General features: G+C 38.3%; 1 protein-coding gene across 2 annotated transcripts in view; it reads left to right on the top strand.

Annotated features, from left to right (window-relative positions):
* Positions 1–26,342, top strand: part of LINGO2 (leucine rich repeat and Ig domain containing 2) — a 579,240-nt gene that overhangs the window by 16,265 nt on the left and 536,633 nt on the right. The window lies entirely within an intron of this gene.

The following is a 26,342-nucleotide window of genomic DNA, read 5'->3' as shown; positions in this document are numbered from 1 at the left end:
ACTGGAAGGAGGTAGACCAATGTGTGAGATTGCTAGATACATACGTAATAGAGGTGTAAATGAAAAGTACTGAAGTTTCCAAGCATTCATTGCAATTGTTGAATTAATTTTTTTTTTTTAATTATTTAAAGGAAAAAAGATCTAAGAAGGATTTTGTACGTAATGCTGCCATGGTTTTATCTGACTTCAGTTAAGCAGGCATAATTACTGTATTGAAATGTCACAGCAATTCAGTTGGACTGGAGCAGACATTTGAGTGGTACAAACTTGTATTGAAGGGATTGTGATTTAACGTGTGAGTTGGTTCATATTGTTACACGAGGCATGTAGATTTAGAAAATGTCTAATTATCGAAAAATGGAGTTACACATGCTTTTCAGCTCTTCCCCAATCTTTCAGTCGCTGGTGAACTTTTAGCTTTGTCTTTTGTTTCCATTTAAGTCCCACTCTGTGGTATTTTTTTTCACTTCAAGATACTTCTTTTTGTTCTAATGTTACCCAAATCATGTAATCATTACAAGCTTTTCTTGAATGTATTTTGATACCTCTATGCTGCTGTTTTCAAGAGGAAAGTAGGTCTTCATACAAGAAGCAACATGGGTACAAAATAAAATTTAAAAAATAGACCTTATTACAAGTAAGCATAGTAAAAGTAGATCTGTTCAGTGTCTTGTTTGAAAGGATTTTCTTCAAGGTGTTGTCTGAAATACTTCCCATTTTTGTTTTTCAATGCGTTTAATGAATGGGAGGATTAAATCTTTCTGTTACCACAAAATGCTGATTTCAAAAAACGTGTCTCTCTGTTCTGTAGATCTCTGCAAGAGGGACTGGTTTGAGAACTGTCATGCCAGTAGAATTATATTCTTTCTTCAGTACAGTTTTTGATTCAGTATGAAGCATGCCCTCTGGTGAAAGTGACTGATTCACTGTTATTTCTGCCCAACAGAGCAAAATGTGTCACAGGTTTAAAAAAGACAAAAAAAAAAATAAGAGTAGGACTGGATCCTCATTTGGTCGGAAATGGTTTATCTTTGTTTAAATCCTTTGCTATCAGTGATGCTGTTGTGATATCTATGCACAAGAAATTGGCTTACAGGTGTAAAACTTTGTGTGGTATTATGAACACGTAATTAATTGTCATTTTCTCTGTCAGAGTGGTGTAAGAACTAATAGACAAAAACCAAATAGGATATATGAAATCTATATTTTATACCTAACAGGAGATTTGAAGTCACTTTTTTGTTGCATCCAAGAAGTCTTTGGAAGACCCACATGGAAGCGTGTTTCCTTGACATATTATGTGCCACTGCCTTTTATTTTCTCTTTGAACAAAATTTCTCAGAAAAATAAATTATGCCCCAAATGCAGTTTGGGCTGAGTCCAGCTGCTAGTTTGCTAGTTTGTGTGTCCAAACATAGCATTTTCCTTGAATATAGTTCAAGTAAAACACTGTCTTTTTGCATTAAAAAGATACTTGGAAATGATATTTGCCTCTTTTGCCTTTTAAAGTAGATAAAAAAAAAAACACACAGGAAACAAATATAAATTTGCTCAAAGATTTTTATAAAGGGAAGTCATCAACATTGAAAGTTAGTCATGAAGTCACTCAAGGGTTAGGCTGTGCCAGAATTGGAATGATCCATATGATTAGGAATTTCTGTTGCACATGAAAGGAAGAACAAGAAAAAACAAAAAAGGTGGTTTCAGTATGACATTTGGGTGAAGGGGTAAGTCTTTATCTCTTATCTTTGCCATTAAGGAAGCATCTGTGTGCTGCTGGTGGATTACTTAAGTGTTTTAAGAGATGCTGAGTAATGGTGTTACCATTAGCTTCTGGGTACTGAGGAAGAGGTGTGGCTCCTAGACAAGTGCGGTTGAAATCAATAATAGTTGTGGTCGAATGTGTGAAAAGCCAAGTAAAAATGGACGTATTTGGACAAATTAGGCTATTGAGGTTACCAGTCAATGAGTATCAGTAACACTGTGTGTTGATCGTTTTGTTTCTAAGATCTTACTCTGCATGACAGATATGAATTGCATGTTCCAGCAGGCTCATGTTACATTGATGTTTGTTTGAACTGCACCAGTACAGGCTTGGGGCGGACCTGTTGGAAAGCATCTCTGCGGAGAGGGACCTGGGTGTCCTGGTGCATGACAGGTTAACCATGAGCCAGCAGTGTTCCCTGGTTGCCAAGAAGGCCAATGGGATCCCGGCGTGCATGAAGACGAGTGTGGCCAGCAGGTCAAGGGAGGTTCTCCTCCCCCTCTGCTCTGCCCTGGGGAGGCCCCATCTGGAGTACTGTGTCCAGCTCTGGGCTCCCCACTTCAAGAAAGATGAGGAGCTACTGGAGAGAGTCCAGCAGAGGATGAGGATGATGAGGGGACTGGAGCATCTCTCCTACAAGGAAAGGCTGAGGGAGCTGGGCTTGTTTAGCCTGAAGAAGAGAAGGCTGAGAGGGGACCTTATAATGCTTATAAATATCGTAAGGGTGGGTGTCAGGAGGATGGGGCCAAACTCTTTTCAGTGGTGCCCAGCAACTGGACAAGGGGCAACAGGCACAAACTGAAGCATAGGAATTTCCACCTGAAGATGAGGAAGAACTTCTTCCCTCTGAGGGTGACGGAGCCCTGGAACAGGCTACCCAGGGAGGTTGTGGAGTCTCCTTCTCTGGAGATATTCAAGAACCGTCTGGACAAGGTCCTGTGCAGCCTGCTCTTGGTGACCCTGCTTTGGCAGGGGAGTTGGTCTAGGTGATCCCCAGAGGTCCCTTCCAACCCCTACTATTCTGTGATTCTGTAAATTTCTGGTTTTTTTCACATGGTATAGCCTAATCAGTGTTCCAAATAGAAAAGCTTACTCCCCACACACTTTCTGTCTTGTTATCTTTTTGGCCCCTATTCGTCTATAGCCTGTTCTCCCACTAGTCTTGCTGTTCCCTTTGTTTCCACTTTCTACTGCATGATTAGGTAGGGTACCAGCCATAAAGTCTGTCAGTTCTTGAGTGGAGAGGTTTCTAAGTCAAAAATCAGGAGTCTGAGTTACATGGGAGGCACATAAATACCTGGTTTATTGGTATTTAGATCTTAAAGTCTGCCATAAAATATCTGAAGAAGAGACTAAGTAATCCCATCCTCAGAGCAGAGACTGGTACAAGGACTTTCATGTTGGATGCTGTAGCTAAGAATCGTATGTTACTTTGACATAGTGTTACTGTAATAGGTACCCTAGAGAGATGTTTGACCAGTAATTTGCCTTCTGTTGAAAAAAGGGACCAAAAATGTTTTCCTCCTTTGAAGCTTTTAAAGTGCTGTTGTTTGTCTGACTTTGACTCTTGAAACATCTGACCTGCCACTCAACACGACACCTGCCTCTCTGTCCTTATTCCTTCATTTGTGTAATGTGCAGTTGCAGAAATAAGATTCCTTGTTCTGCAGACCAGAAGGGAAAAAAAAAAGATTTTAACACATCTCTTAGAAGAGATTTTTTCCTGAGAGATTTTGTATCAGTCTCACAACAGTTCAAGGACTTTACGTAGCTATCGAATATGACGCAGATTTTACACGTTTAGATAAGTGGTAAGCATCCATTTCCTTAGGGATACCATGCTACTTTCTGAAACTAAAGGAGATTTTAATTCTTCAAACTAGGAAAAATTATAGGAGAAAGATGAAAACTAACAGATAAATACAGTCTGATCACATTCACCCTGGGTGAATTGAACTACCATGAAGTAAAGATTCTCATTCACTTCCCCTGCAAATAGTCCTCAGGGCATAGTTTTCTGATGAGCCCAAGCTGACTGGGTTGATACAAATGAAAAAGATAAATCTTTTTGTTTAAATTGATTTAGTCTGCAGGCAGGCCAGGTGTTTGGTCTTGTTGACCTTGTGGCTGTGTGAGCACCACTGTAGGTGCAAAGGAAGTGCCATCTCATTTGGATAGCTTTGTAAAGTTGGAGTGACTTAAACCAAAGTGGGATGAATGATCTTGGTGCCATGGAAGCAGTGGGCAAGGACTCAGGATTCAGAACTGAGATTTGCTAATAGTGTCCTCTGTGCCTAGAGCTACATACCTTTCCTTTGTAAAGCTTCAGTGATGTTTCGGTTTGATTTTTTTTTTTTTTTTTTTTTTTGCATTGTCTGGTTTTACTGCCCAGATTTCAAGCCCTCTGAGGTAATAAGTGACACTGACCATATTTCTGTGCCACAGCATCCTGTATACACAGGAAATCTTGAGTGGAGCTGATAGATATGAAGGTAGTACTATTTTTTTAGATGAAAACACATCTGAACTGGCTCTGTCTTACATAAAATGTTTGCCCTTTGGTAGTGACACTTTCCTACCTTGATAGGATGATACCAACTCATTCTGCTACAGCAGGATATGCCAGGTGTAGTACATATCTGTACATTGAATGTATTCAATACTGTGGCTTTGTAAGGCCACTTTCTGAGGAGCATTAGCTTAAAAAGTTAGTGTGCTTGGAATATAATGAAGAATAGGTCAAATCAATTGCTGTATTGTGGGTATATTTAGTAGTATTTTTAAGTGAGTGTAGAGCATATTTTTTGCTTCCTGGTTACTTTTCCAGGTTTTGCTTCAGCTGAGTTTAAAAAAAAACACAGTAACTAAAATATTTATAGTATTTGTCACTATTTAGAGCTTCAATAACTGCAGGTCAGAATTGCTAAATCTAGTTATTTGGCAATAGTTCAGAATATTTTTAATTCTTTTTTCTGTTCTGTGGTGGAGCAATCAGCCTTGGAAAGCCTGACAGATTTAATAGACAATGTCAAGGTTGGAAAGGTAGAAAAGAAGACAGAGTGTGGGCGTAGGAAGAGTCTGGAGAAAACAGGCTGAAAGGTCTGGCCATACGTAGTGCTTAGACTTGTGGCAGATGAGGCAATTGGATGTTATCAAGATAATACTAAGATTTAGTTGCACAACTGATGATGAACAAATGGTACATCATCATAAAACTATGCTCTTGACTGTTTACAGAGGGAGGGAGTGAGAATGGTGTGATTATTCCGCTTTGTGCAAGGTAAAAGTGAATGAAAGAGAGTTAATGGTGAGTGTACATGGTGTGCTGAGAGAGCAGAGCATCTCAGATTCAGGGAGGAGGATAAACTGTAACGTACAGTGTACAGTTTCACAGGTATTAAGTGACTTTTTTTTCTGAAAGCTGTCAAAGCTTCTATCTTCTAACTCTTAAATTTTCACGAATTCAGAGATTAAATTGCTTTTGCATAGTACCTTACATATAGGCATTTAGAGTTTCAGTTTCAATTTCTTCTGAAGATGGAAACTCCAAATCCTTGATGAATGAACATAATATGAATGCTTTTTCCACATGACTTAAAAAAAAAAAAAAGCTGCAAAGCAGAGGGACCTGACTTAGAAAATAAAGTAGAAGATAACTTTTAAGCATTTAAAAACCAGATGTATAAGACTTTGTCTTGAAATTTAAGAATAAATTACCATCTTTACCAATACTACATTGTTGTCTATATACATATCAACTAAGGAAATAATAAATAGAGGAGATATGCTGTGCTGTGCTGTCACCTGAAATAAACTGACACGTTGTTTCAAAGTGCAGTACCACTGGAAAACGTAGTCATTAATTTCTGCAATTAAAGTCACTTATGTAATCTTGTTGTTCATGTTTGGAATATGAAATTGAAGGCCAGATTCTGACATGATCCATAGTAAGGTGGATGCAGTGGAAGAGGAAAGCAGTGGGTTTTGTTTTCAAAACTTCTAGAAAAAATGCTTTGTGGCTTCTTTCCTGAAGAAAAGGACATCAGAATAAAGTTGAAGCTTTATATCCTAGTTTGCACAGTGATTCGGAAAGGGACATCTGTTACTGCTTCTTGCTAGACATGAGTTTGTACTGAGTGAAAGAGTGTGCTCAAGGACACATAATGACCACTGCTTTGCTATTGAATTCAGCTGTACCATCTAATAATGCTGTAAACCTATATGTTCTGGTTTACGACTTTGAATTTAGAGATGTGATTTCTTTCCAGATTAACCCCAAATTTCTTAAAATTGTTATTTTCCAGGGGAGAACTAAAAATGAACCAACAGCAGTTGATTCAAAATATTTTTTGTGTTGGTTTCTACTTCATGTTTTAATGTGTGCTATTATAATATAAAATAATACAAACAGATTTTGAAAGGAGAAGTAATGTTGAAGCAGAATACTTCTGACATTGTCAGAACATATCTTTCTTTTCATCTCCAAAATGAACCTCCCAACAAAAAACAACCAGATTTTGTGAAGCCTTACATTCCAACAAATGTATGTGGTAATGGAATATAGTTGTAGCACAGTATTTTTCTCTAGCTTGCTCTATTTTCTGCTTCAAGTCTGTCATATTTGATGTCAGGATTGTGTAAAAATGTCCAGAGTGTAGGCCATTTGAAAACAAGATCAATAAAATAGGATGTTGGGGGGATTTGTGGAAAAGTGATCTAACAGTAAGTGGGGAGAAAGAAAGAATTCTCTGAGATTCACTGTGCATCAAACACATGTTATCATGTACGTCATTACCCACTGCATAAATGGGACTTCAGTAATCAGTTAATCTGAAAGCTTAGTGTTCGTGTACTGTAATTTGTACTGGGAGATTTTGGACTGTCTTAGAAACGTGCAATGGAAATTATAGCACTCAGGAAAGATGCTTCCTAAGCATGTTTTGTTTTTGTGTTGTTTATTTCAGTTCACTTTTTTTTTTTTTTTTGTCAAGGTATATCTATGCGTATGTGTTCTTCCTTAAAGAACGCTGATATTCTCTCTTTGTGTTGAAGATTTTTTAGATTGCTGCAGCATGGTGTTCCTTGGGTTAGGTGGATAATGAAATTACTACTTTAAAACAATTTCTTTAGCTAATTGTGAATTGTTTATGTGAGCACGTTTGAGCATTGGATGGTAAAAGTAAGAATAGCTTCTATAAATTGTTTGGAGAGTTGAAGATTTCAACAGCTTGAAAAATTGTTTTATCTTTCTATAACTATCAATTCCTCTTCTAGCCTTTTCCTCCTATATTAAGAAGAACTGAGAGCCCAGAAACTGCCAGTGCTTGGTTTAATGTATGCCATTTGCCTGATTTGAGTGACAGGCTGTACTAACCATACTGACAACCTTAGCAATGGCATGTGCAGAATTTACTTAGCACCTGCGCAACTGTCCAGAAGAAATTCACAGTGAAAATTAGTGTTCTAACTCTTTTGATAGAGAAGAAACAGAGCTTAGCAAGAAGAAACAGTTACTTTTTAATGACACTGAATTTGTGCAGTCATGTAGCTCCTTTAATGCCTCTTTGAAGACAAGCAGTGAGGTCAGTGCTGTACATTATGACCATGAAGTCTTATGGGTATATCTGTATTTGGTCATTGAATCTCATGTGGAGGGTCTGAGATACTTCAAAGCACATAAGTCATATATGCTGCATGACTGATTTTGCTCACAGACTGATTTTGAGGGATAAATCCAGAAGCGGAGGTGTGCAGATTGTCTCAGTGAAAAGGTAACTTACTGTTCTGGATTTATCTGCACGTGAACACAGTTCGTGGTACAAGGGGAAAATACAAAACCTGGACAGCAGATATAGGACATCTTAAAATGGACATTCCTTTTTGTCATGTTAAATCCATACTTATGAACATGTTACCATGAGTAGAATATATTATTTCAGCTACTGTAATGAGTCCTGAAATGAGTTCGTAAGGCCAAGAAGTATTTATTCCTGTTGGTGCAGCCATACATTTGACAAGAAATACGGACTTAAGTTACTATGTCAGTTGCACCAATAGAGTGAAAAAGCAGGGCAAATTAAGGTACAAGGTCTGAAAGCATTTAGTTCTCCTTTCCGTTCTGCATTCATTTTTTAAAAGTCTGATCCAAAATTTCATTGAGTGAGATAAATATGAAGCTGTTATTAAAGACAGTCTTGTGTTAGCTACTATACTATTTCATTATTGCCTTAAATTATAAGTGAGATTAGCCTTTGGATGTGTGTGCGTGCTATGCAGCTCTGATTTCTGCTCGGTATGTGATTTTCTGTGACATATCCTCTCTTCAATATTGTTTTGTTATTGTAAGTAGGTTTAATATAATCTTTAAATTAGCTATTTATTTTTTTCAGGGACCTTATTTTGTAATAATTGTTTTAACTTGTACAGCTTTCATTTCTGTAGCAGTGAAATAATGTGTTTTGTATTTTCAGTTAGGAGTGGTTGCCTTAGAGGTAGCAAGAACACAAAATTCTGAAGCTGGCCATCCTCCTTCAACCTGGAATTACTACAAAATCGGGACTTTGATAGTAGACTGTCAATTCACAGAATCACAGAATCACAGAATCACAGAATAGTAAGGGTTGGAAGGGACCTCTGTGGGTCATCTAGTCCAACCCCCCTGCCGAAGCAGGGTCACCTACAGTAGGCTGCACAGGATCTTGTCCAGGCGGGTCTTGAATATCACCAGAGAAGGAGACTCCACTACCTCCCTGGGCAGCCTGTTCCAGTGCTCCGTCAGCCTCAGAGGGAAGAAGTTCTTCCTCATGTTCAGACAGAACTTCCTGTGCCTCAGTTTGTGCCCATTGCCCCTTGTCCTGTCACTGGGCACCACTGAAAAGAGCTTGGGCCCATCCTCCTGACACCCACCCTTCAGATATTTGTAGGCATTTATAAGGTCCCCTCGCAGCCTTCTCTTCTTCAGGCTGAACAAGCCCAGTTCCCTCAACCTCTCCTCGTAGTGGAGATGTTCCAGTCCCCTCATCATCCTTGTAGCCCTCCGCTGGACTCTCTCCAGTAGCTCTTCATCCTTCTTGAACTGGGGAGCCCAGAACTGGACACAGTACTCCAGATGGGGCCTCACTAGGGCAGTGTAGAGGGGAAGGAGAACCTCCCTTGTCCTGCTGGCCACACTCTTCTTGATGCACCCCAGGATCCCATTGGCTTTCTTGGCAGCCAGGGCACACTGCTGGCTCATGGTTAACCTGTCGTCCACCAGGACACCCAGGTCCCTCTCCGCAAAGCTGCTCTCCAGCAGGTCCACCCCAAGCCTGTACTGGTGCATGAGGTTGTTCCTCCCCAGGTGCAGGACCCTGCACTTGCCCTTGTTGAACCTCATCAGGTTCCTCTCTGCCCAGCTTTCCAGCCAGTCCAGGTCACGCTGAATGTATCTACCACACCTCCCAGTTTGGTGTCATCAGCAAACTTGCTGAGGGTACATTCTAACTCTTCATCCAGGTCATTGATGAAGAAGTTAAACAAGACTGGGCCCAGTACTGACCCCTGAGGGACACCACTTGTCAGCAGCCTCCAACTAGACTTAGCGCCGCTGATGACAACCCTCTGAGTTCTGCCATTCAGCCAGTTCTCTATCCACTTCACCGACCACTCATCCAGCCCACACTTCCTGAGCTTCCCTAGGAGGATATCATGGGAGACTGTGTCGAAAGCCTTGCTGAAGTCAAGGTAGATAACATCCACGGCTCTCCCTTCGTCTACCCAGCCAGTCATGTCATCGTAGAAAGCTATCAGATTGGTCAGGCATGATTTCCCCTTGGTGAATCCATGCTGACTACTCCTGATAACCTTCTTTTCTTCCACTTGCTTCATGGTATTCATGCTTCCACATGCTTCATGGAATTCCTTTCTTGTCCTTACCCACTGTTAAAATTATCCACTCAGTTCCAGACAGAGCCTTTTCAGAAATACAGTGAAGAACTTACTCCTCTACCTGACTCTGCTGCTTCTGTGAAAGCAATGTGGAAGGTGATATTTTAAAATGTTACATATACATTGTATGAAATGGAGTTGTAGCTTATTGCTGCTGATGTTAGTTGATACAGTTCCAGGAATTTTCCCATCCTATATCCAGTACAATAGATTAATTATTTTATTCACCTTTTCTTTCATTGCCATTTCTGAAACATGGTGCTTTCATGCAGAGATGATCTGCTGCATTGCCTGTTCTTGAACAGTTGCTGTTGTAAAATGATTAAATGTCTTTGTTTTGTATCTTGTCAATGATTCATTTTGATTTTATGTACGTAGGTAGATTTTACTTGAGTTCTGAATGTGGATTACTACCCTTTATATACAGCCAGTCCAAATGGACTACCAAAGCGTTTCCTTTTCAAAGATTAATGCATCCATCAGTTTGTCCTTGGTATCATATATTTAATGTGTAAGTACTTGGTGCTGGTGTCCTAGTTTGACCCTGGCCAGCAACAAAGGACCACGCGGTTGCTCTGTCGCCCCTCCCCCCGCTGGGGTGGGGAGGAGAATGGAAAGAAAAAGGCAAAAACTCATGGGTCGGGATAAGGGCAGTTTAACAGAACAGGAAACAAAGTGAACAGTAACAACAACAATACTGATAAGGAGAATATAGGAAGCAAACAGCGAAGTGCACAGAGCAACTCACACTGCCTGGTGCCCCACGCGCTCCCAAGCGGCGACTGCCTTCCTGCTGCCCCGCTCCCCCCGACCGGAACCCAGCATGACGGTACATGGTATGGAATACCCTGTTGTGTTTGGCCAGTTTGGGTCAGCCAGCCCAGCTGTGTCCCCTCCTGGCTTCTGGTAAAAATTAACCCTATCCTGGCTGAACCCAGGACAGCTGGAGATATGAATGATTGGTTCTGTCATAAAATAATTTAGCTTGGAAGGAGCTTGTGCCTTTCTAATCCTCTGCTTTCCCTGATTTGGTTCCTAGGCTTCCTTTGAAAAGGGTCATAGTTACTTGAAATCTGCTGATGAAGTTCCCCTGTACGCTTCAGTGTCTCCAGCGTCTCTACAATGCTCTCACTGTTCTCTAAGGGTAGTAGACTACACAATACAGTAGGGGGTTGATTTTATATCTTCTCTGTCAGTAATATCACTTCATTTTATAGATAGTCATGTTCCATCAGGATTACTTGCCTTTTATTTTTTTTTTTTTTTTTTTTTTTTTAAGTTTCTTTCCTTTTAGTCGCTAGGTGAGCCATTTTCCCTCTCTGGTCTGCAGTAAGCACTTACTTATTAGAGAACAAAATCCCTTTTTGCTGATGATGAAATGTTTTTTCTTTTGAAAATAAAAGGCTTGTTCTCTGACTTAGTTGTGGTAGTTCTTTCTCTTTAAGTTTTTTTATCATGAGTTTCTGTAATTTGATCTGTTCAAAATATGTTCTTTCCTATTGTTGTGGGTTAACCCCAGTAAGCAGCTAAGCCCCACACATCTACAGGTGTAGTGGGATGGTAGAGAGAATCAGGAGGGTAAAAATGAGAAAACTCATGGGTTGAGATAAAGACAGTTTAATACATAAAGCAAAGCTGTTCAAGCAAGCAAAGCAAACTGAGGAATTCATTCACTGCTTCCCATCAGCAGGCAGATGTTTAGCCATTTCCAGGCAAGCAGGGCTCTGTCACATAAAATAGTTGCTTGGGAAGACAAATGCCGGCACTCCAAATGTTCCCCTTTCCTCAGTCTTTTCCCAGTTTCTGTTGCTGAGCATGAGGTATTATATCCCTTTGGTCTGTAGGAGTCAGCTGTCCCAACTTCTTGTTGTGTCTCTCCCCAACTTCTTGTGCACCCCCAGCCTACTCGCTTGCAGGGCAGTGTGAGAAAGGGCTTTGACGATATGCAAACACAGTTTAGCAATAGCTAAAGCATGGGTGGGTTATTAACACTGTTTTGTTGCAAATTTGAAACATAGAACCCTGTGAGCTGCTATGGAGAGACTTAACTCTATCCCACCCAAAACCAGAACACCTGACTTGACAAAGGATAACTGGTCGTTTCCTGTTTTGTTGTTTATCTTGTCTCCTTTTGCTTTTTCAGTCTGTAGTTTTCATTCAGAACAGTGGTTAGTTTCTAAAGTCTTTCTTTCATGAAGAGTTTTTCTTTGAGTTTTGTGACTCTTTCTGAACTTTAGCTATTTTCTATAAACTGATTGATAGGCTTCTATGTCACTCAGTCAGCATTAACTCTGGCTCACTGAGCGCATTTACTTCAGACACTGCAGCTGAATCTTTGTAGGGGACATGGGACCATTGCTAAAATAAATGAGGTGAACAAGCAGTGTGCTGTCTGCTGCCCCCTCCAAGGAAAAAGTAAATCACATTACTAAAATTAACCTCTGGGTGAAAGGTTTTATTTCACAAGATCCACAAGATCTCACAACAGAACAAATAAATAAATTAATTCCCAAAATTTCTGTCTGTGCTACTTATTCTGAGCATTGGAATATTTGTTTTATTCAGTAAAACAACAAGAGACCTTCCAGCATGAGTAACAACTAGCTTGTAAACATCGTGTGTCTAATCTTAAAGAATGAATCAACACATGTAGAAGAATTTTCTGGATCATGCACTGGAAAAAGCAGCTATCTATACTTGGCCTACTTAGAAGCCTAGACTTAATTTCTACAGCTGTTTGAAAAATTACAGGAAGTTTAATAAAAGGGAAACCATCTTTCTCTTCCAAGATCTGTGAATGACCATGTGTGTTAATGCTGTTGGAGCTCTCAACAAGAAAGTGTCAACTCTTTATCTCACAAAATTAAGTACAGCAGTTGTAGGTCTGCTGAAAGCTGATTTGACATGGCCAGAAACAGGTCAAAAGGAAGGTGAACACAGAAGGAAAGAGTTCAGCCAGAAGTTCTGTAGAGACAAAAATGAAACTTACTGATTTTTGGATTATCTTTTCCTATCATTATAACAGATGCTAAGTAGTATAAAATTTTTGTATTGGAGGTTGAAGGTTTACAATATTTAAGCATATTAAGCTCTTAAAATAGTTTCTGCCTATTCTGACTAAATACTTTACTGGTCATTCTACATTTTCATGCAAGTAAAGCCTTACAGTACCAGTTCTCCTTTAAGCTCCTTCAATTTCTTCTTTATACTTAATGTCTTTGCAGAAAAGTGATTTACTAAAGAGAAAATTTATTCTGTATTCTAGTGACTTTAGATAATCAAATAAGAACTATGCAGTGTTTTCCTGTTCCTTTCCAGTTATTTGTTTCTTAAATCACTTTTGTATGTGTTATCAGATGATTAACCAGTGGCAACATCTTGTATTGCTTTTCTTACTGTTACTTTTTCCTTTTTAGTCTGTTTGTCTCTAAGTGCCATGGTCTGGAAGGCACAGGAAAAAGTGAAGAAGATAAAAAAATGGCACAGCATAAAAGTAGCAGAGGTTCCAGCAGTCGTTGTCTCTGTATTTGGATCATTGCTTGGCAGAGCTCAAAGGTGTTAGTTCACTGCCTTTGCTGATTGAAACATCAAGGATCCTGCTTTCCTGAAAGCAATGCTGGCAACAGAACAGTTGAGAAGTCATTTGTCAACATTTATTAGCATGACTAAAATGATAGCTGGTGTAGTCTTAGAATTGCTGCACTACACAGCAGAGCAGTTATCCTTGTGATAATGATGTACTTAAGATTGTCCTGTTCCATGAGTGCCCAGTAATGAGTAGCCTGCTGGTGAAGTGCATGCCAAGACTCAAGTACTCAGTCTGGCAGGTCTCTTAATTTCAAAGTGTTCTCTCTAATAATAATAATAAAAAATAACTGATATATTCAAGCATATGCATTAGGTAGCTCTGGAAGAAAGAGACCAAGATAAAAGGCAATAATTAAAAATTAAATTATGGCTCTAAGTGGAATGTTAAGAGCCACTCACTGGGACACGATCACAGGTAACCCATGATTTCCAAAGCATATAACCTCAGATATTTAAGGAGACATAGTTAAATCTGTTTGTTTTATGGGTAGTTTACTTGAGGGAAACAGAACTGAACAAGTTTCAAATCATCTCAGCATAAGTGGAAGTCAGTAGTTTACTAGTGCATCAAAGTGTGCACTGGTGTTTCATTTATGAGTATTTGTGTTCAGTTGTTCTCTCCATTCTTTTGTCTGTAGATAAAAGTATTGAAAGCCTGCTGTTTCTAAGCAAAGGACTATCATAATTCAATGAAAAATGTTGTGAAATTTTCTCTATACTCTAGAGTGACAGTAGATGAAATCAGCTATCAACTCACTTTAAAAAAAGGCTGGTGTTAAACATGGATAGTTTAGTGAAAAAGACGGAAAATAACAAATATGGATGTTGGAATTATGGCTTTTGGAATTTTTGCACAAATTTAGGCAGATTAGAAAAAAAATTACGATTCTATTGTATTCTCTGCTGGAGTTCTTTATTTCCAAGAGTAATGCCCCACATACAGAAGAACAGATTTCAGGACCTCTGTTGTTGGTTAAGCTGTTTGATATGATGGAGGAATTCCCACTTAGCAGGGATCAGCCTATGAGATTCTGTACTTACTTTCTTTGAGTCCTTTTTTACAAAATAAATTAGTAAAACCTTTACTTTGTTAGCAGTACGAGTAGTTTGGACAGCTGCTCACCTATAATGCTAGTTTAAAAGTTTAATTAACCATGGCTGTATTTTTAAATAGCGGAGTCATTAAAACAGTGGAGAAAGGTGGTGAACGGCTGGGTGTGCTGGTTATGTCACATGGTTTAACCTTTCTCTAGAATATGCCACTTAGGTGCAGAAATTACACAGTCTGCTTCACATGCTTATGAGGATTCTTCTGCCTCACATACAGACTTTGAACATGGGACTGGCAAGAAATGCTTGTTATCTTTTTCATAAGCTGAAATTTACCATGATAAACCAAGATAATGAAGTAAAGTAGAGTGTTCAACTCATAGGGAGTGCTTGTTTGTTTGGTATTTTTGTTTTGTTTTGTTTTATTTCCTGGTATCGACTTTCACTGTTCAGGAACAATGCGTAAGCACCAAGCTGGAATATTTTTCTTATTATTGGTTTGAGACTTGGTAAAACATGGCTAATATTCTGTATACAGCTCTTCTTTTTCTTCAGTATTTTTCTTTTCCACAGAAAAAGTAACGTTTTCTGATTACTGTAATGTTGTTCTCTGTAGAAATGGATAGTATTTTTAAATGTTTTAAGGACAATTTGCATGCAATTACAGAATTTAACAGAGTGTTATGGAAGCAATGCCAAAACCTGCTGAGCAATTTCTCCTTGATGTAGACAGAAATACTCCATTTCTCACTAATAATTTTAGACACAGCACACAGAAGTGCTAACTTTTCAATCTATTATTGGAATGACATCCCGTTGAAAGATTTCAGTAACAAAACATTTACTTTTAGTGTAACTGTATTCATTTAAACTATATTCAGATAAATCAATTGACCACTTTACATGTCAAATGGAGGACATACTTAACCAACTGAAGTAATACATTTTAGTGGTTGACAGTGTGATTTCTAGGAAGAGCCTAGTGTGATTTTTATCTGACGTATCTTTTAATTTTATCCTAAGGAAAGATGATATCTGAGTATGATACAAGCATCACTAACTGTTAAAAAATGATTTTAGTAGTTTTGACCTATAACTTATAAATATTTCAGTTTATGCACTCACCTGCTGTGTTTCAGGTCATTATTCAGCATCACTGTATTTTGAGCTGAATCGGAAATTAGAGCTAAATCAGAACAAAGTAAAATGTATGATCTGTGGCAGTCTTGCTGTGATAATTTATCTTTTTTTTCCATTTCTTGCAAAGAGAAAATAGTCATTCTATTGCATACCTTGTACAACATGAAGATTTCTGTTTGTGACATGTAAGGTAGACTGATCTAGTGATTTTATTTAGAACCTTGAAATGCAGCAGGTGAGACTTGGTTCTAGTACAACTCTAGCCTTAGTCAAGGCCCTTCTGTGCCAGTTTTCAGAGTCAATAGTCATCTGCTGCTCTTAATTGTAAGTGCTTGGCAGCTTGGAGAACAAGAACATTAGTATACCCTATTTCCTTAGTTTCTTCATCAATAAAATAAGTTTTGTCATTTTACCTTGATGATGCAATACTTGATTAGTTTGACTGGGTATAACATTATGATGCATTTGGTTGTTACCAGTTTCTGTGCTTTGCCCTATTTCCATTAGATTAAAATTACAGATAATGGAAGACATTTTTATAAAGTTAGTTTTAAAGTTAAGGTAATGCAAATGCCTTGAAAACTATCAGAGCAGAACTTTCTATTATTAGTAATTACTGGTCCTCTCAGCAGTCGAGATCGAATATGCCCGGTGCTGCTCAGGAGTATATGTATATATTCCATCAAAATAAAATTTGAAGTAAGAATACTCTTTTCTTCCTGTCAGGTCCATATGGGTCCTTACACAATGCAGACTCCACATCAGCTTCAGGAAGGTTAATCTTTTTGTTGTTCTAAATTTTCAGCATCATAAAAAATGTTTTTATAAAATAGTAAAATACAGGAATATTATTAAATAAAATTGAAAATTGCTGTTTCATAATTAAGTGCGTTTTGATCTAACCTACTTCAGATTAATAATTTTTTAGCATATTTATTATAGAATTCTGTTCAAAATGGTCCAGCTAAACAGGATGTCAATGTGTCTCTTACAGATACTGCTTTTATCTATCTCGTTTATACCTTTACAGGAATGTGTTTGTGGGAAACTAGTACATTCTGTCTCCATGCTGCATGACAGAAGCCATATAAATGCACATTGCCTGTTTGTAGTTTATATGGAAACACAATGCCTATCTTTCCTTGGAACAGGGAATAATGTTTCTTCTACAAATCTTTCAAAAAGAACTAGAAAGGGATTCTGAGTTTCATGAGTGTCATATTTTTACCTGTCACTGATTCTGTGCAAATGGAGCACCCCAACTAATGTGGATGATGCACAGAGACTATATGAGACTTTTGGCAGGCTTTTTCTTCTTGTTGAGGAATTTGATCTATAAACAAGTGCCCCATTTGGAAGAAGCTGTAATAGGGAGTTAATATCATGCTTCCATTTTTCATAAGCTCTGGATAAATTTGGGCTATATAATAGCTTGTCTTGGAGAGCACACTACTGTATTTTTCAGTAATATATTTACTGCCAGTCTTAAAAATTACGTGACCATTCATAAATATATGTGTTAGATACCAGTTTCAATAGATAATGCATCTTCATTATTGCATAATGTTTTACCCTGAAGTACTTTAAATATAGTTGGTGGCATGCCATCCAGAGGAACCTGGACAAACTTGAGAAGTGCGTCCCTGTGAACCTCATGAGGCTGAACAAGGCCAAGTGCAAAGTCCTGCACCTGGGTTGGGGCAACGCCCAGTATCAATACAGGCTGGGGGATGAAGGGATTGAGACCAGCCCTGCTGAGAAAGACTTGAGGGTGCGGGTGGATGAAAAGCTTGGTGTGAGCCAGCTTGCAGCCCAGAAAGAAAACTGTATACTGGGCTGCATCAAGAGAATTGTGGCCAGCAGGTCAAGGGTGGTGATTCTGCCCCTCTGCTCCTCTCTCATGAGACCCCACCTGGAGTCCTGCATCCAGCTCTGAAGCTCCCAGCACAAGAAAGACATGGACTTGTTGGAGCAGGCCCAGAGGAGGCCACAAAAATGATATTGGGGATGGAACACGTCTCCTGTGAGGAAAGGCTGAGGGGGTTGGGGCTTTTCAGCCTGGAGAAGACAAGGCTGCGCGGAGACCTTATAGCAGCCTTTTAGTACCTGATGGGGAAAATCTTTATAGCAAGGCCTATTGTGATAGGACAATGAGCAATGGATTTAAACTAAGGGAGGGTAGATTCAGTCTGGATATAGGGAGGTGGTGAATCACTGGAACGGGTTGCCCAAAGAGGTAATGGAGGCCCCATGCCTGGAACCATTGAAGGCCAGGTTGGACAGGGCTCTGAGCAACCTAATCTGGCTGAAGAAGCCCCTGCTCACTGCAGGGGGGTTGGGCTAGGTGAACTCTAAAGGTCCCTTCCAACCCAGAGCATTCAATGATTTATCTTGGAGTTTTTTCTTTGGAGTGGGATCACTAATTAGTTTTGCCTTCTGCCATTGTGGAGTGTGTCTACTGTAATGTCATTTTTTGGATTAGAAGTGTGATTTTTGGAAGGAAATCTCATAGCTGTCTGCAGTCGCTGTTTTTCGCTTCAGCCCAGCTGTGTACAGCAGTCTCAGGACAGATGACCTGGTTGAGACTGAAGTGAGTTACGTCCATTTCTGGACAGCCAGAGTCTTGGGCCAGAGAAGATGAAGACTGAAGCATAGTTCTCTGAAACTATAAGAGGTATGGATTATTTTGCTGTGCAGATTCGCTGCAGTACTTGTTAGAGTGTTATAGGCAGTGTGTGCTACTCAAATCTGGTAATGTTGAAGTCAGAGGAAGCTTATTAATGGCTGTGACTTTCGTGATCTCAGGAGTTTAATTTTTATATCACCATGTTATTCTGAAGATAAACTTACCAAGATCAGTTCTACGAAGTATCATTGTGTTTTGGTTATGTGTACATACCCAGCATAACTGCTTTGTTGCAGTTCAGTGCTTCTGCCTCCAAAGAATTAACTAATTTATTTTTAACTAACTCATTTTTAAGATTACCTGTGAATTTTTTTTTGCAAACTCTTTGAATGTCATGTTTTTGTTTTGTTTTGTTTTAAACTGAAGTATGTTGAATCTCGATTGGTGGGAATACATCAGCATTACTTTTGTTTCCCATATCCTTTATCCTACAACAGCACCTAATCTTAGTGCTTAATAGTGAAGGGTTAAAAGCGTTTGTAGTAAGGAAGCAAGAAAGGTGTGTGGCTGAAATAACACTTCCTCTCATAGAGGCTGTTCTGCTTTCTCTAAGTTAGACAGCTGGGCTTTATCCACCTTCATCTGAGAGCTGTGATTCATCTATGAACAGCAAAGATCATCCTACACAGAAACTCATAAATATATAAAATAGCTATTTAAGATGACATGATTCAGCACTCTTTTAGATGAGAAATAGTTACGGACAATAATAAGCCTGTGGAAGTGAATGATACTATGTTCGTTATAGAGGACATGACAAGATCTGTAAATGCAATAGAACTTTCCAGGAATTCTGCTGTGTGCTTGGCCCATGATACAAATCATACATTTTAAACTCTTTTGATGTGGCTAGGCTGACTTGGTTAATCATACAAGTAAAATAAAGGATGTGTGAAATTATTTTGAGGATTTATACTTGCCCCAGGGCTTTGGACTGTGTAACTACTGACTGGTGAAATGGAAAGTAGTACTAGTAAATCAGGTATTTAGTTTATTTACTCTCATAATCTAACAGCTGTAGCACTTTCTCTTAAAAAAAATGTTACTGATAACTTGCCAAAATATTGAAGAATTAGGATAGTTCTTAATTAGCTGTCAAACTGCTGTAGATAGATTACTTTTCCAAGGATAGAAATGAGTGTAGGAAGACCTTCATACTTAAGTGTTATTAAGGAAAGATTCAGTGGAATGCAATGATACATGAGTTTGCTATTTTATTTAGGGGTTCCTGATGTACCTGCAGAAATAAGATGTTGTCACAGACGAAGCTACATTGTACCTCTTGCTTCAGACTGAGAAAGCTGCAAATTTAAATGAAAACCATTTTCTTTATCTCCTTTATTCCTAAAGCTCCTTAAAACCGACAGCTATATAGTGAAACAAAAGAAATGTTAAAAAAAGAAAATCAAATTTATAAGTTTTTTTGTGGAATGTCTGTTGTCACTCATTAAATGAAATTGAAACACTGCATTTTAATTAGTGTATTCTGATGTATAGAAAACATTTTCTCTTGCCAGTCCACCAAAGATGACTGGTTAATTCTTAAATCTCTTAGAATGCTTTCATAATTAACTTGTCATGGTGAGGTCTAGCATTGTGGAGCTGTATTTTGAGATAGGTCAATGGCATAGTATGTCATTGTAGTCTGTGTTTACAAAAACAGTTTACAGAGATATTAAACTGATGAAATTGCATTTAAATATGGGGCTGTTTAAAATTGTGGTTTCTAAACTGTGACAATGAATGGATTTTTTTAAAAGGCGGCACTGAGATAAGAGCCAGATAAATTCGTCCTTAAGATTATATTTTGTACCTCACTTCCCACTTACTGTTCTTTTAATTAGTTATTGGCTGTGTAGGTGGTAAGACAGTAACTGAAATAAACAATGCAAAAGTTATTTATGCTACTTTATGTCCTTGAGATGGCAGTGAAAGAAATCTGAGATTCCTTCCTACATGGAATAAGGTTCAACTCTATGAGGAATTTTTGTCAATGCAGAGAAACTAGATCTTTTAAGATTTAAGCATTACATGAAAGTTAGTTTTTAATAATTTCTTTTATTAGTAGTAAATCTGAGTGAACACAGCAATTAAAAGGGAAACCATTCTTCCCTTTATCTTTTGTCTAGCATTAACTTTCCTTTAAAGTGAGAAATTGTAATTCCAGTCAAACCTAAAAACATTGATTTCCATTGGATTCTCCTTTTTATGTTATTGTTGATCCTTTCTATTATCCTTTCTTTTCAGTTTGGGGCAGTGTTTTTTTTATAGTCCTGAAGCAGTTTACTGCAAAACTGCAAGATTCATCTGTATCCTTTTTTGTATGCCATTAGAGCAAACTACCACCAAAAAAATTGTTGACTTAGAATACAAACAAAACCCTAAAATAATGTATTACCTTAATTTATGTAGTAAAATTATAGAGCTGTCATATGACTTGGATTTCTTTCGAAATAATTCTGATGCTAATTTAAATAAGAGTTGAAATAAGCATATCTGCTAAGAAGAGAAAGTGGCCAAATAGACCTTCTAGTTTTACAGCAGGGTCACAACATGGGGATGGAACAATTGGAATACAAGATTGAGAGATGGACAATGTTGGAAAAATCTGAAGTTACAATTACATATAAGAACTTCTTAGAATAGTTTATTGCCATGAGCTATAACTGCTAGAACTTCACATGTGCTTCTTGTAAGTTATATAAACGCATAATTATGAAACATTTACAAATGAACCAGTTTGGGAAGCAGAAGAATGAAGAAATGCAATCCTATATTGTGGTTTTCCCCTCAGAGTCTCTTCTTTTCTCACAACTTGCTACAAGTGGTCCACAAGGTAAAAATCTGATATACTGAAACTGCATTCAGCTATGACTTCTTTCTCTGGATTTATGCTGAACTACATGAGCTTTTCCCCCACATTCTTCATGTGTTTGTTTAGAGATATTTGTATGGATTTACTGTTGTTATGTAGCTTCCTTACTCATTACCATCTTCTAAAGTTTTCTGAGAATTGATGGAATTGAAGAACTGCAAATCAAATCTAATACATAATTCAGTTAGCAAGTGTGATGAGGGTCAATGGGGGGGGTACATGGAGGACTGAAAGGATGTTTTCTGAATCAACATCAGGTTCAGGATTTCCTGATTAAAGTCTTGTGTGGAGAAATATCAGGGTTAAATTTATAAATGATGCTAGAAGAGTGGTATAAATTGCTTGAAGAAGAGTGAAGCAGTAGGCTTGGATTCTCTTTACACCTTCACTGATGGAATGAAGAACTGCACAAGGGCTGTTTTAGCTTAATGTCAAAACTGAACCCAAATAGTTAAAAAAATCTTTCAAAGCTTAGCATTCAGTTCCAGGCTACCTCTTAAAAGCATTGATTACAAATCAAAAAATAAGGTACATTTTAGAAAAAGTATCCTGTATTTTTTTTTATTTTTGTGTGTTGTAAGTTATTGACCATTCATTAGTACTTTTGGACTGTTCTAGGAATAGCATCTTATAACTAGAAAACTGGGAAAAATCATAGTTTGTCTTCTTGGAAAAAGAATCCAGAATAATTATAGAAGAAATAATCTGTATAGTAGGAAAGCCATGAGACGTAAGATTAACTTTGAATTGTCCTTTACCATTTTGCACTTTTTAGTCTCAAATGAATACTCAGAGAAATGAGAATACTTCAGACACGTTAAAGTGAATAGTAGAAGTTGAATCATAGAATCACAGAATGGTTTGGGCTAGAAGGGACCTTAAAGATCATCTAGTCCAACCTCCGTGCCATGGGCAGGGACATCTTTTACTATATCGGGTTGCTCAAAGGCCCATCAACCTGGCCTTGAACACTTCCAGGGAGGGGGCAGCCACAGCTTCTCTGGGTAACCTGTTCCAGTGCCATGCCATTGTAAAGAATTTCATCCTTATGTCCAATCTAAATCTACCCTCTTTTAGTTTTAAAACCATTGCCCCTAGTCCTGTCACTACAAGCCCTGGTAGAAAGTCTCTCTGTGTTTTTTATAAGCCCTCTTTATGTATTTAAAGTCTTTCTGGAGCCTTCTCCAGGCTGAACAGCTCCAACTCTCTCAGCCTTTCCTCACAGGAGAAGTGTTCCAGCCCTCTGACCTTTTTTGTGACCCCCTGTCTCCTTAAAAGGGTAAAGGAGTCTGATAAGCGGCAAAAGGAGAGCCCTCCCGTTGAGTCACAAGGTTCAGAGAAGATCCGCTTGCTTTCTAAACTCTCTCTCAGAGGAGAGTCTAGGTGCAGCTGGATCTACTCCTTGTCCCAGACTTGGTCGACGGTGTATGTCTAAAAGGTTAAGTGTGTAGCCACTTCTCAGATTCAACTTGTCTGACAGAGCCCTGCCAAGGACTTTCACTGAAACAGTTTTGCAAAGTTGAAACAGTAGGTAATTTATTCAAGTGACAGTTACCACAGATTTGAGATTGCCATTGATAAATGCACTGTCTGAAAAAATTGAGGTCAAGGTAATGGTTTAGCACTTTAGTTAACAGTGTGTTCCCAGGTATACATCTGACAAAGTCAGAGGTGCAACTCTTATGAAAAAGGCGTCCCTTCTTGGGGGAGAAAGAGAGGTTCAGGCCCGTGACCCGTCTGTCAGGTAAGGTTCTTGCTTGGCTTTTCCTCCCAAAGAGAGTTTTCAAGTGCCTATTTTTATATATTTTGAAAATCTTTTTGCAAGTTGGGGCTAAGACAATTATTGTGTGTTGATTGATTGGCTCCTGGCATGGAATGTCATGTCATCACAAGCGGGACTCGACGGTTTGACACACCTATTGAGCGGGCATCTTGGTATGTGCTCTTGGTGCCTGAGTCTGAGCATATCATTGACAAGTCCAGCAAGGCCATCGACCACACCTGCTTTGTAACTGCTCCAACAGGTCCATGTCTTTCCTGTGCTGAGGCCTCCAGAGCTGGACGCAGGACTCCAGGTGGGGTCTCATGAGTGCGGAGTAAAGGGGCAGAATCTCCTCCTTTGACCTGCTGGCTACACTTCTTTTCTTGCAGCCCAGGATACGGTTGGCCTTCTAGGCTGCGAGTGCACACTGCTAGGTCATACCAATTTTTCATCCACCAGTATCCTTAAGTTCTCGGCAGGGCTGCTCTCAATCCCTTCATCCCCCAGTCTGTACTGCTGCCTTCCACTGGGCCTTGTTGAACTTCATGTAGTTAAAGTGAGAAACTATGTTCCAGCATTCAGTTTCATTTTAGATGTAATGAGAATTTGAAGTCATTTTAAGGAATCTGTACATTAAGGAAGATGTGTTTATAATTAAGAACAGAAAGTCCAGTTGACGTTTTGAAAGAAACACCTTCTGCAGTCCTGTTTGAAGAGAGTAGAGTATGGAAGGAATACACATTGGACCAAATGTGATGCTGACAATAATACTGCCTTCTAAGAAGTTAATTCAAGAGTAATGTGCAAGATTACCATGCTCCTGTTTTCTATCACAACATTTTTGACTGCTGTTTAGTTCGGTCGGGGTTTTTTTAGTCTTTTTTTTTTTTTGTGGTGGTCTTTTATTTTAGTGCTGGAACCCTAGCTGCTTATCCCTGTACACTGACTGGGTAAGATGGTCCCTGTCCCAAAGAACTTGCATCTCTGAAGTCTGCTAGACCACTAGCCCTAATTTGGTAAATAGTCAGACACAATTCTTTATTTATCTGCTCTCTCACATAGTGTGAGTGTTGTCTAATACACCTAAACAATTTCAGATAGAGATGGCAACTAAAGAAAGGTTGAAGCAGAATCAAAAAATATAGTTAGGAGAATTAAAAACAAAAAGGTCATGTAGAACACTCATATGCATATGCACAGAATGAAAGTATCTTGCTTTAGTGTTTTACATCAAGGAGCTGGTTAACAATACAGAAATCTTGCAAAATATTTTCTTTTTTTTATACTCTAAATGTTAAAAAAAATCTCAGACATGGCAGACTACAATATTCAGTAAAAAAAGTTTTTCAGTGTGGAAAGGAAATTATCTTGTTGGTTTGTTGAGGGTTTGTTGAGGCAACTTCATTAATTTCACGGTGACTGCAGAGTATGAGGGCAGTTTTGAGCTGTAGTTGTTCAGCGCTTCCACCACCATTCCAGCCCTTACTAAAAATCTATTTTTCCTAAAAAAATTTAAAAAGAAAAAAAAGCAGCTACGAGTATAACTTATCTTTCTCTTAATGCACAAATGGAAGTTCAAGCCTTCCTCAAAATGCATTTCAACTGCCCTTATCCTAACCAGTCTATTTCATTTTATGGTGGATGATACCTAGGTATTTCATTTTGCAGCATAGCTGGTGATGGTTTTTACAGCATCTTGTTAGTATTTCTGGCTTCTGATACATCTTACTAAAGATTAGGAGCAATTTATTAAAGGCTCAAGATTTCTCATGACCCACAACATAAAACTAACAGTCTTTGATCTTACTCTGTATTTCTGTTGCACTGTTTCAGAATAAATTTTTCATTTTTCCTTTTAAATTTTAGACACGCTGCATGCCATGGAATGCTAAAGTAAAAGTTTTAAAATCATCTTTCATTTTTATTTGCTATGTCTCTTGCTTGTTCCCGTAAAGAAGTAGCAGGCAGACAGAGAATTTTTGTGTGTCTGAAAGCACAGCTTTGAAGCATTAATGGTGTTGCAGAATATCCAGGCCATTCATAAAATTTTGCAGACTTTTTAGCCTTCCGTGATATTTCTTCTTTTTCCCCCTGAAGGTGTAACATTTGAAGTATTGATCCAAATTCTGAGCTGAGGAGAATAACATAGTTTCATTCTTCTTTGCAATACCAAGTAGATGCCAGGATTAATGCATACTGGTTTGTCTCATCTGTGAACACCGTGAGTTCAAGAAAAGTTGTCTCATTCTTTTCTGCTTATATTCCCTATTGAACTGAGTGGCAATTCCATGAGACTATGCTGTTGAAAATACCAATGATGTACTGAAAATGGGTATGAATTTGAAAAAAAATGTATTACTGCTTATTGTAACAGCAATCAACTCCATCACAGAAAACATCAAAGAAACTATTGTGCCCCAGAAAAAAAAAAAAAAAGTTTGTTATCTTTAAACATTGCTTTTTTGAATAAATATTGCTAGAATTTATCAATGTACTTTTTATATGGGATCTTCTTTTGGGATCTGCTGTTGGTATAGGTCTTTGTTTTTTAATGATATTCACAGTATTGACATACACAGGCAACTCATGAAACTGTCACATTTGTGGTGTTGCATGATAGGAAAATGCAGATTTGATGATGTGTACTATGCTTTGCAAGAATCTTTAAAATTCTATTCTGTATTAATTTTATTGGAATATTGTTGCTTAATTCTTACAAGTTTTTGCATGGATTATCAATTTTTAAAAAATCATATAAGGAAATTAGTGAAAGAAAATATCGATATTCTGAGCTTGAAATTTTGTGCTGGCATTGTCTTCCTTTTGAGGTACTCAAGGATCCACTCCCTTGGATCTTAAGGGAATTCACCTCAGTGAGGTTCTCCACAGGGATATGAGGCAGTGACTCTTTGGATCTCTGAACAATTTAGTATTTGAGTAGGATTAAAGGGACAGAAACAAACTCATGGTTGTAACCAAGAGTCTTTTCAGGGCTGGGACTCAACGTGAGGAGTTTTTGAAAGAATTATGAGCTCTTTCCTTGTATTTTATGACCAATAAGAGTAACTGTAGAGATGAAAACTAAAATGCAGTCAATCTTACATCATTAATTTCAATACTAATGAACTTTCTTTCTCCAGTTTCCTATGCTACTTACTAGTAGAAAAGATGAGGACTTTTTTCCCCAAACCTTGCTCATTTCAAATTTGGGATATAAACTGATTATCACAATGAGTAAAATTATCTTGGGTGTGAACTCATACAAAGTGGGGCTTTTATAATTTTGAGGAAGCTGTTTTGGTAGGGCAGTGGGAGTTCTTCAACAGTATCGTACTTAACACGGCCTGTTCAGCAAAGAGGTGAGATAATAAAAATCTGTCACAGTTTTGTCTGGGAAGATGCAGTTGATATAGAGGCAGAAGAAAGAAAAAGGAGCATAACTGATTAGTGTTCCATTTTCTCTTGCTTTATGCCCCCCACCTGCAGTATCCAAATTTAGAAAAGAAAGAAAGTTTTTGAGTGTTTCAGGTTTTATCTGACTAGTCATAAT

Source organism: Opisthocomus hoazin, chromosome Z, assembly GCF_030867145.1.
Source record: "Opisthocomus hoazin isolate bOpiHoa1 chromosome Z, bOpiHoa1.hap1, whole genome shotgun sequence".
Lineage (NCBI taxonomy): Eukaryota > Metazoa > Chordata > Aves > Opisthocomiformes > Opisthocomidae > Opisthocomus > Opisthocomus hoazin.
Note: the sequence above shows the minus strand (reverse complement) of the source record. Positions and strands in the feature narration are given on the sequence as shown.